A 9,305-nucleotide genomic window follows, 5' to 3' on the forward strand; every position below is an offset into this window, starting at 1 on the left:
TTAACACATCATGAGAACATGTAATTTGCCTTCACAGAATCTTCATTTTTACTGAATAGAGCTTGAATGCATCACGATGTAAATCAGTGCAAGCTGTATGTTGCGGCCACCAGCTGCTTAGATGTAATGATAACTAGCTCTCCTGCTGATTTTCTACATGTTTTTTTTTTGTTTTTATTTTTTAATTTATTTCTTTTATGGTGGAACTGAATATAATAAAAGCGGTAATATAGCCCACATGTCGCTATGTATTTATTGGCCTCACAGTTCACCGCCATCCACAGCGCTGCCTCCATTAAAAGGTACATTATGACGACCTCATAGCTATGCCATCTTAAAAGGATGCATGGTAAAATGAGGGCAGTGATGTTTACAACGTTTGAAATGGACTTATCTATTTTCACAAGTAAATGAAGTATAAATGAACCATTTAACAATTGTGTGTTAAGCATTGCTGTCTCCTGGATGAAACTCAACGGTTGCAGTTAGGTTTGGGCAACAAAACTACTCAGGTTTGGGGTTAAAATAATGTCATGAATACATCACTTGAGTGATATGTAATGGATAGATGAAGTCTTTTAACGTGTTAAAACAGCATTGATGTTTGGTTTTTACACAGGACACAAACAGGCTGTCAGAAAGTTTGTCTGACTCACTCGCCCTACAAAGACTTTGTCTCTCTTTATACTACGTCAGTTGCTCTGAGTGTCAAATATTGCCACAGATGAGTTTACATCAGAATTAGTTGAAGGCTGGTGCGTCCATAGAGACACCAAAGGGTGCCTTCTTCGTCGGTATCATACATCAAGGGCTGTGACAAAGTGTCAAACCTGGGAATGAGAACAGGCTGACCTTAACACAGTGGTTCCCAACCTAGGGGTCAGGACACCATGAGGGATCACAGGAGCCATCTATCTGAGGGGCCACAAGTTGATTAAAAATATTTCAGTCTTTAAGTCTTTTTTTTTTAGTTTTATATTCCATGAAATTCTCATGTACCACTTCAGGCCTCTAGAAATCCTTCAAATGGAGCAATTTCAGACTGAAAAAGCCTCTTTGATAGAACTGTTCTCAAATCAGGTGATTAGTGGGCAAAGGTGGACTTTGCTTAATTTTAAGGTCTTCGAGCTAAAATAGTTGGAAAAACTGTACAAAGTCCTACGATATAGCACTGCAAACTTAAAAACAAAGCAAAAGAAATCATCAGCTTGAGAATGTAAATATCAAAGGGCACAAGCCATCATCAAGTTAAGTCAACATGTATTACTTGGGTAGTTGATTTATCTTGCTGCACTGTACTGCAAGTTTTCCACCTTTACAATGTTACTACTGATTCTCCCTCTTCCCTTGTGGCATTATGTGCCGCAACACTAAGAAGAGATACTGAGGCTGAGGCTGTAGAGAAGTCAGTTTACTTTCTCCTGAGTCAGTATTTTGTGTCCTAGTGAAAGAACACCTGTGTGACATTGTGTTACTGCAGCTGTGTCAGATGTAGGAGTCACATCCCAGCTCAGAAGCGGACACCTGGTCCACTTTTATTTCGTTACAGCTGGTGGGGAAAACCTTTGATTTCCATCCTGTGGGTCATTGTCCTCTGCTGTCTCGGATCATACTGAGAGGAGAGAGAGAGAAAGGAGAGCAAGTGAGTTGTTTATCGCTAAACTAAATGTTCAAAACTTTGAAGATACATGGACAAACTTAACAATTTTACTTGAGAGATTAAATATAAGGTACATTTTGTGCAACACGGATCATTGGGTGATATATTTAATCGCTGGTATGCATGTGCAATAAGTGACTCCCCACTCACTGACACAGTTTATCTGCTTCCTGGTAAAAACAGGAGATGTGAATTTTAGTGTCATTTTTCAAGTCTATTGTGGACAATGTAGACAGGACAGGAAATGCTTGATTGCCCAATGGGTAAATTGTTTTCCACAATTTATTCAACATTGGCATCGCACGCAATACATAATGAACGAGAAGGTGAGGAGAAGATGCACTGATCCAGAAAATACGTTTTTCTTTTATACAGTATACAGTATATAGTATACGTACTTGAAACTAAAATCTAATGGGCTGAATCTACTGTATGTATCTACAGTAGGATATTAAATATACATTTTACAGTAAGATGTGTAGGGAAAAAGTATAAAGGTACAAGAATATTTGACTGTAAAAAAAAAACCCTAATTTTATTCTGTTCCTGGTTAGATGGCCAGTTGAGTGTTTTAATTTAAAAGAGCAGCATGTAGGTTTTAGAGACGTATAGTGTGAGGAATGCAGACTACAAGCTGCTGAAACCTCTCCCATGTGCCAAGTGTGAACTTCTTGTTATGATCACTTAAGTGTTCATTGTTAAGGAGGATTTAAGAGAAGCTGAATTATCCCCAGAGGTCCCTTCCGCTCCAAAACAAATGGACCCGGTGACTAAAACTGGTAAAAACACTGAATAAAGCAGCATCATGTTACAAATCAGTGTTTCTCTGAAGCTGTTTGACTCTTCACAGACTGGTCGCTAGTCTCACACCTGCTAATGTGTGCCTACCTTTTTTCTCTGATAACTTAAGATCCACATGTTAAGGAGGTTTTTATCATGAGCTGGATTATGCACAGAGGTCTCTTCCTCTCCAGAACAAAAGGACTCAGTGATTTAAACCTATAAAAACACTGAATAAAGCAGCTTGATGTAACAAAAAATAAATAAATAGAAAATGTCTTTCCAATGCTGCTCGGCGAGGAGGGGCTGCTAACTATGGTGGCCGACGCAAAAACTTAAAAATGCGAATGGCCCTGTCTAGGACCAGTGTTTTGTTTGTCCTTTCAGGATCACAAAGTTTTTTAATGTGGAGAAATTTTCTAAAAAAACCGAAAAGACTCTGTAGCAGGCAGATTTCTGCTATTAAATCCTTTTCTTCTTCCAACTAGCAAAACTTTCATCATCATATTTTACCACCCAATCATAAACATCTTAGTGCTGACTTCATTGTGATGCTTGCTTTTGACATTTGGTCTTATCAAACTCCTGCTCATTGATTTTAAAACTGACATTTTTCCAGCTTCCACTAATTTCCCCCCCACTGGCATTAGTGTCTCACCATAATAACACCCATTATGTATCACCTGTGACTCTGCAGGTAATACTAATGCTCAGTGCAAAAAGGTCACCTGTGGTAACAGTCATTAGACACCAAGGCAGCTGCATTTTCTGAGCTTTAGACTTTCAAAACAGGTGCTTAGGGCTCTAATATCATCTAAGTATCCTGTGTTACATTTGCGTACGTCTTCTGCAGATGTTTCAGTTTGATCTCGGCGCTAATGAAGTAGTTTGCTAACTTCTGTGGGGAATATTTTATGTCAGATACAGGACAGCGTGATCTGAGTTGAAGACCTTTGATGCTCCTGCAATTATTTGCCCACGAAAAGAGTTTGAAAAGATTACATATTGCTCCTCGAAGATCACACATCAAGCTGTCGGTACGTCTATGGAGGAATAAATCACCTACAGAATAGTTTACATTACCAATGTTAAACAGCTTTTTGTGTAGTTAAAGCTTGGTGCTGTAGCAGTGTTCCACAAGTGTTAGGTACAGTTTGAGTTTTGGCATTTGTGGGAGGATCCTTGTCTGGTTAAGATCATAAGAATCCCATGAGTAATCTGAATAATAATGGTTAAATTGTATTCAGCTTTTAGCTTAATATTTAAAGATGATTTGCAGTTTGTAGATTGCATGTGAATCCCATTGTCTTTTACAGATACAGTGACCTTTCATGGTCCAAATGAGGAGCTTCATCACTGTCAGTCTGAAAGGACAGACTACATTGTTGATGAACAATGCAACAAACAGCAGAGTGTATTCAACCAGGTGCACCAGGCAAGATTTACACGTTAAAATAGGGTTATCTCATAAATGTGTAGGCACTTAGTTTAGCCTTAAACAAATGATGAAAAACTGTGTAATGTGAATGTCAGTCTTTTAATGGCAGGTGTGTATTATAGCACCATTCTAGGGTGTACATTTTTTCCCATAAGGAGGCACAGTTGCCAGTGGTGCAATACTTGTTAAACAACATTTACAGTGCTTTATTTAAAGGTTCAGTTTGTAGGCTTTAGGAGGATTCATTGGCAGAAATAGAATATAAAAAACAAGTATGTCTTGTTTAGTGTATAAGCACCTGAGAATAAGAATTGTTGTGTTTTTGTGAACCATAGATTGACCCGTTTATATCTACATAGGAAGCGGGTCCTCATCCATGGAGTCTGCCATGTTGCACTGCCCTGTTTCTACAGTAGCCTGGAAAGGAGAAAGCAAAGACTGACTCTAGATAGGGCCATTAGCATAAAGCCAAACCTTTTTCTTTTTTCCCAAACCTAACTGGCTGCTTTTGTTCCCAAACCAATAAAAATTGACATTGTAATTAATTGCGGGTGGATTGTGGATGGATTTGTCAGTGATATTCGTATTTAATAACCTTTATTTATATAGCAGTAAATAAATGTGACCACATTCGAAAGTAGCCTATAATCTTTTAATTGTTTAAGTCAAGAAAATGCGGCTATATGAAAAGCGAATGAGCATGAACGGCTGGACATAATTTAAATATAAATACAATAATTTAAAGTTTGGCGCGGGTTTGCTGCGGTTGCGGGTCTCCAAATCTTAGAAGATAATTACGTCAGGTGGGTGGCAGGTGGATGATTGATGAGTGCTTGAGGATTCAGGTGCGCTCAAACGCCATCCGCGCATCTCTAAACCACGTTTGTTAGTTGTTGGAGGAAAAAAAAAACATCAATTCACATTGTTGTACTGATGTAGTGCATTTATTTTTGGAAAGACAGTGTGTAAACGGTAAATTTCCTGTGAAAATGGAACTGTATTTTGAAAGAAGACAATGCATATAACAGGCAGAACTTGACACGGTGTCCCAGAATGTCAACAACCAATGCACCCAGGGTACCTTGCATGTCGTATCTGGACGTGGAAATTCCATGAACATCAATATGTGAAGAGGTCGCACTGAAAATATGTTGGGAGTTTTAGCATCAGCCACCGCAGTTAGAAACCCCTCCATGACAAAAGCATCGGAAAAACTTTTTTTCCCTTTTTTTTATGTGACACTGATTTACTCAGTGTTATTATAGCTTTAAATCACAGAGTCTGTTTGTTTTGGAGAGGAAGAGACCTCTGTGGATAATTTGGCTCTGACTAAAACCCTCCTGATCAATGAAAACTAAAGGAACAATAACCTGTAGAAGTTTCAGCTGGTTGCAGTCTGCAGTCCTCACCACTAGATGCCACTAAATCTCCCTGAATCTTACTCACTGTTCCTTTAAATATAAATAGTGTACAAAAAGTAGGACAGCTAACACTGCTCCAAAGGGAAGCACACTCAAATAAACTGAGAAACAAATAGTCTTGCTTTAGCTGATAGTGTGACAAACTCTTGTGGGTAGAAATGAAACTGAAAAGTGGTAACACAGTGTAAACTGGTGTCCTAGTTTTAACAACAATAAAAATGACTTTGTAAGCAGAGTAAGCACCAGAAACCTGCAGTACAGTGTTGCCAGAACAAACCTCATGACTGCTTCTCGATACTGACGAGACAGTGTGACAGTATTGATCTCTGTGGTCAGTAGACAGCAGATTCAGCTGCTTAACAGAACAATCAAATAAGTGGACACAGATTAGCATACTTAGTCATTAAGAGGAGGAGCGGTCACTGTAGGTCGGGGCAGTTTGCAGTCAACTGCTGGCCAACCTGCTGCAATTGCAGATGGATTGTTTTCAAAGACCATCCCACACACAATCTCACTCTGTTTCTTCAGCTACCACCGCCCCGGCATCAGCTTGATTTGGCTCCTGGGCATTTGAGTGTTTGGATTTTTCTTTTTTTTTTCATTCAGACAGCCCCAATCATTTGTTACAGGATTGTGTTGCTGTAGTCCTCTCTTAAAGGACTTGTTGCCAGTGTGGGGATTTGATTTGAAGTGATTTGCCACTTGCCATGTTGATGCTGTAAACATTTTCATCAATGTGCTGCCAGTAGAATTTGTTGAAACTGAGTAATGCCTTCGGATCAAAATCTTGAACTAATTAGAATAGAGTGACACAATACATAATTATATGCAGATAGGTGTTTTGGTAAAGTGTTGGGCAACCAGGAGCTGGAAGAACAGCTCCTCTGTGCCTCTTGGTCTCTCAAATTTCTCAAATTTGTTCTGTATCCTCGACAGACCCTGTGTCCTCATATAAGGACATCACATGTTGGGTTTACTTGACCTTATACTTTAGTCTATTTAAGTTAGACCTGTTGTCCTCATTCATGGACACTTTTTGTGCCATCTAGTGGTAGTAATACACTAATCCATATAAAAACAAGATGGCAGCCATGTCTGCCAAGTCAGTCTGCAGCTGATCCCAACACAAAAGTGGACACGATACAAAACCTGATCAAATTTTAGACACTTTTGATAGGAAGTACTCATTTGAAGACATTAGGACTTTATTATTGTCTAGTTTGAGGACACTGGGACTTGATTATCGTTGACAATATTCAGTTTTTTATACTTATTGGGTACTAATCCCTAATAGCTACTGCAGGAGAAATTAAAAATGCATACATACAAAAGTTCAGGTCTCAGGAGGACATAGCCAATCAGAAAATAGTGAAAAATGCCCTCCATAATGTTCCAGAAGATAAAGAAAACTAGTGAATATTCACATTTGAGAAGCAGGAACTACTTAATGTACGTCTCTTTTGCTAAAAACAAACCAAAAAAAACAAATAAAGGTCTAACGTGCAGGGTTTAGTGGCATCTAGCGGCGAGGTAGCAGAACTTCATTTTCAGGCTGGTGTTGTGGATTTGGAGCTCAATGTTGTGCCTGGTGCATGTCGTGTATCAATGATACTCGTTACCTGGAGAGGTTGGACAAAGATATACGCTTCTTCCCTGTTCCAAAACCAAACTCAGACCCTGAAAAGTGTAGGGTTAGCTAGCTAGCTACTGACCCTGCTGTACAGGAACCAGTGAAGGGAAGCAGGGAAACTCTGCTGATATTCAACCAGCTGTGTGTTATCGCAGGTGCTGGCAGCAGCACGGGGGTGAAGCCAAACACTGTTCATCTGCACACACTGTGATGCCACACAGCTGGTTCAATATCAGCAAAGTTTCCCTTTATATTCATTGTCTCCTGTGTTGATCAGCAGTGATGTGGTGGTTCACTTTTACACTGTGATCTGTAGCCTATAGTTCGGTTTTAGCTTCTAACTATCTTTGTCTTTTTAACCTGTTGCTGCTGAGTCAGTTTGACATCCTGGATATATCCTTCAAACACAGACTGTAGACCCCTCTGTCTGCTTCTCTCTGGAATCACTGGTTCATTTTTCCAAAAATATGATAATATGTCTTCAGTGTGGGCTCCATGCTTACTCCAACAGCTTGTTAGATCATCACAAAGGGGCGGGGGCGGTCAATTATGCACTAATGAAAACATAGTGATTATTATTCCATTTCTGCCCCTACACACTGGAATTTTAAACGACAAACTGATTATTACTGTTACCATTTTCTTTCCTTCATCAATTCAGCGCTAATCTGGTGACTAGTGAAGGCCGTAGCACACGATTCACATTATTTTCAAACTCATTATGTTTCTCTGCTCATTTATTCAGTTTAGTCCTTTAATTCTTCAACTGTTTGTAAATTTGAGCTTAAGAATTGGGTCTCAGACAACTTAGTAAAAAGTCAGCCCCTTCCCCTGAGCCAAACACTTATCTCCTAGTTATTCCAGTGAAGCGACCCAGTAGGGGACTGTGAACTGGCAGCTGTATGAATGTGCATCGCTGTATAAAAGTAAAGCAGGGCAGCGCCAAGAAAGACCATGCGTGCTCAGCAGAACTCTGCGTTATTACAGCGTCTGTGTCATATGGTCCGCTATAGAACATGATGACACATAGTGATGATGTAGTACAGCTAAGTAATGGTGCTAGATTTTCCTGTGTGGCAGCAGCGACCACCGGGAAGGCTGTGGCTCAGGTTAATGATTTCCCCTCAGTGAACTGGATGTGGAATAATCCTGTAAGAGAGAAGAATAGCAGAGCGCAACCCCTCAGGACTCTTCCTTCTCCTCCTCCTCCTCTCCTCCTCCTCCTCTTCCCCTCCATCCATCCATCCCTCTCTCTCTGTCTATCCTCTTGCTCTCCATCCCTCCCTCCATCCTCATTGTGTCTGTAGCATCTGCTGGTGCTCGCCAGTGTCAGAGCGGGGGTGGGGACTTTTCTGACACCACAGTGTGTGTGTGTGTGTGTGTGTGTGTGTGTGTGTGTATTATGAAAGACAAATACAGAGTGTGGGTGTTTGCATGAGCATGCGCCTGCCAGCCTCACTGTACGGTAATGGTTATAAATGTAGTTGTGGGGATAATGCATGCGTTGTGCCCGCTCATTAAAACAGACTGTGTGCAAATGTGGGCACAGAGGGAGAAAAAAAAAAAAAAAAAGAGGGAGGGAAAGAGGGAAAGAGAGTCAGTTTGCCTCGCCTGCCTTGTCTGCCACACCCGGCCCTCTTGCTTCCTCCTCCTACCTTCATCCTTTTCTCTCCCTCAATCTCTCTCTCTCACACACACTCCTCCTCCTCCTCCTCTGCTCTTCTAGTCTATCTGCTGGTGTTTCCATGAGAACAGAGCGCGCTGGGTATGGGGGGGTGGGTGGGTTGGCGGTTGCGGGTGACGTGTCCTAAGAGCACTGTGTGTGTGTGTGTGTGTGTGTGTATGTGTGTGTGTCTCTGTGTGTGCGTGCATGCATGCGCCTCGCGATCATCACTGCTCTCTTTCACACGTCTGTCCTGGCGAGAGATGCTCCCGGCTGTGCCAGAAAACATGCTTTTGGCATCGCCATGGTAATTTGGACGCAGAGCTCACAGGCTCATATCACTGATCAGAGATCCAGAAAGTGTATAACACAGTCTGAGGAGGGAGCCTGAGCAATCAGAGGAGGCGACTTCCATTTGGGAGCTTCTTCTTCTTTTCTCTTTCTTTCTTTTTTAAGAGAAAAGACACCTCCTTGTGTATGAGGAAGGGGGGGGGGGGGATAAAACAGAGGGGTAGTGTTGGTTTTGGGAGGAAAAAAGGCAGAATAAAAAATGATGTATCAGAGCAAAAAATTGGAGGTATCCAGTCAGTCATTAAGCGAGAGCCTTTTTAGGGTGGGGCCGCAGCTTTTGCTGGAGCCAGGCTGAAAGAGAGGAGGAGGAGGAGGAGGAGGGTGAGAAGATGTAGAGGAGAGGAGTGCTGATCTAAAAGAGG

This window comes from Epinephelus moara, chromosome 2 (assembly GCF_006386435.1).
Source record: "Epinephelus moara isolate mb chromosome 2, YSFRI_EMoa_1.0, whole genome shotgun sequence".
NCBI lineage: Eukaryota > Metazoa > Chordata > Actinopteri > Perciformes > Serranidae > Epinephelus > Epinephelus moara.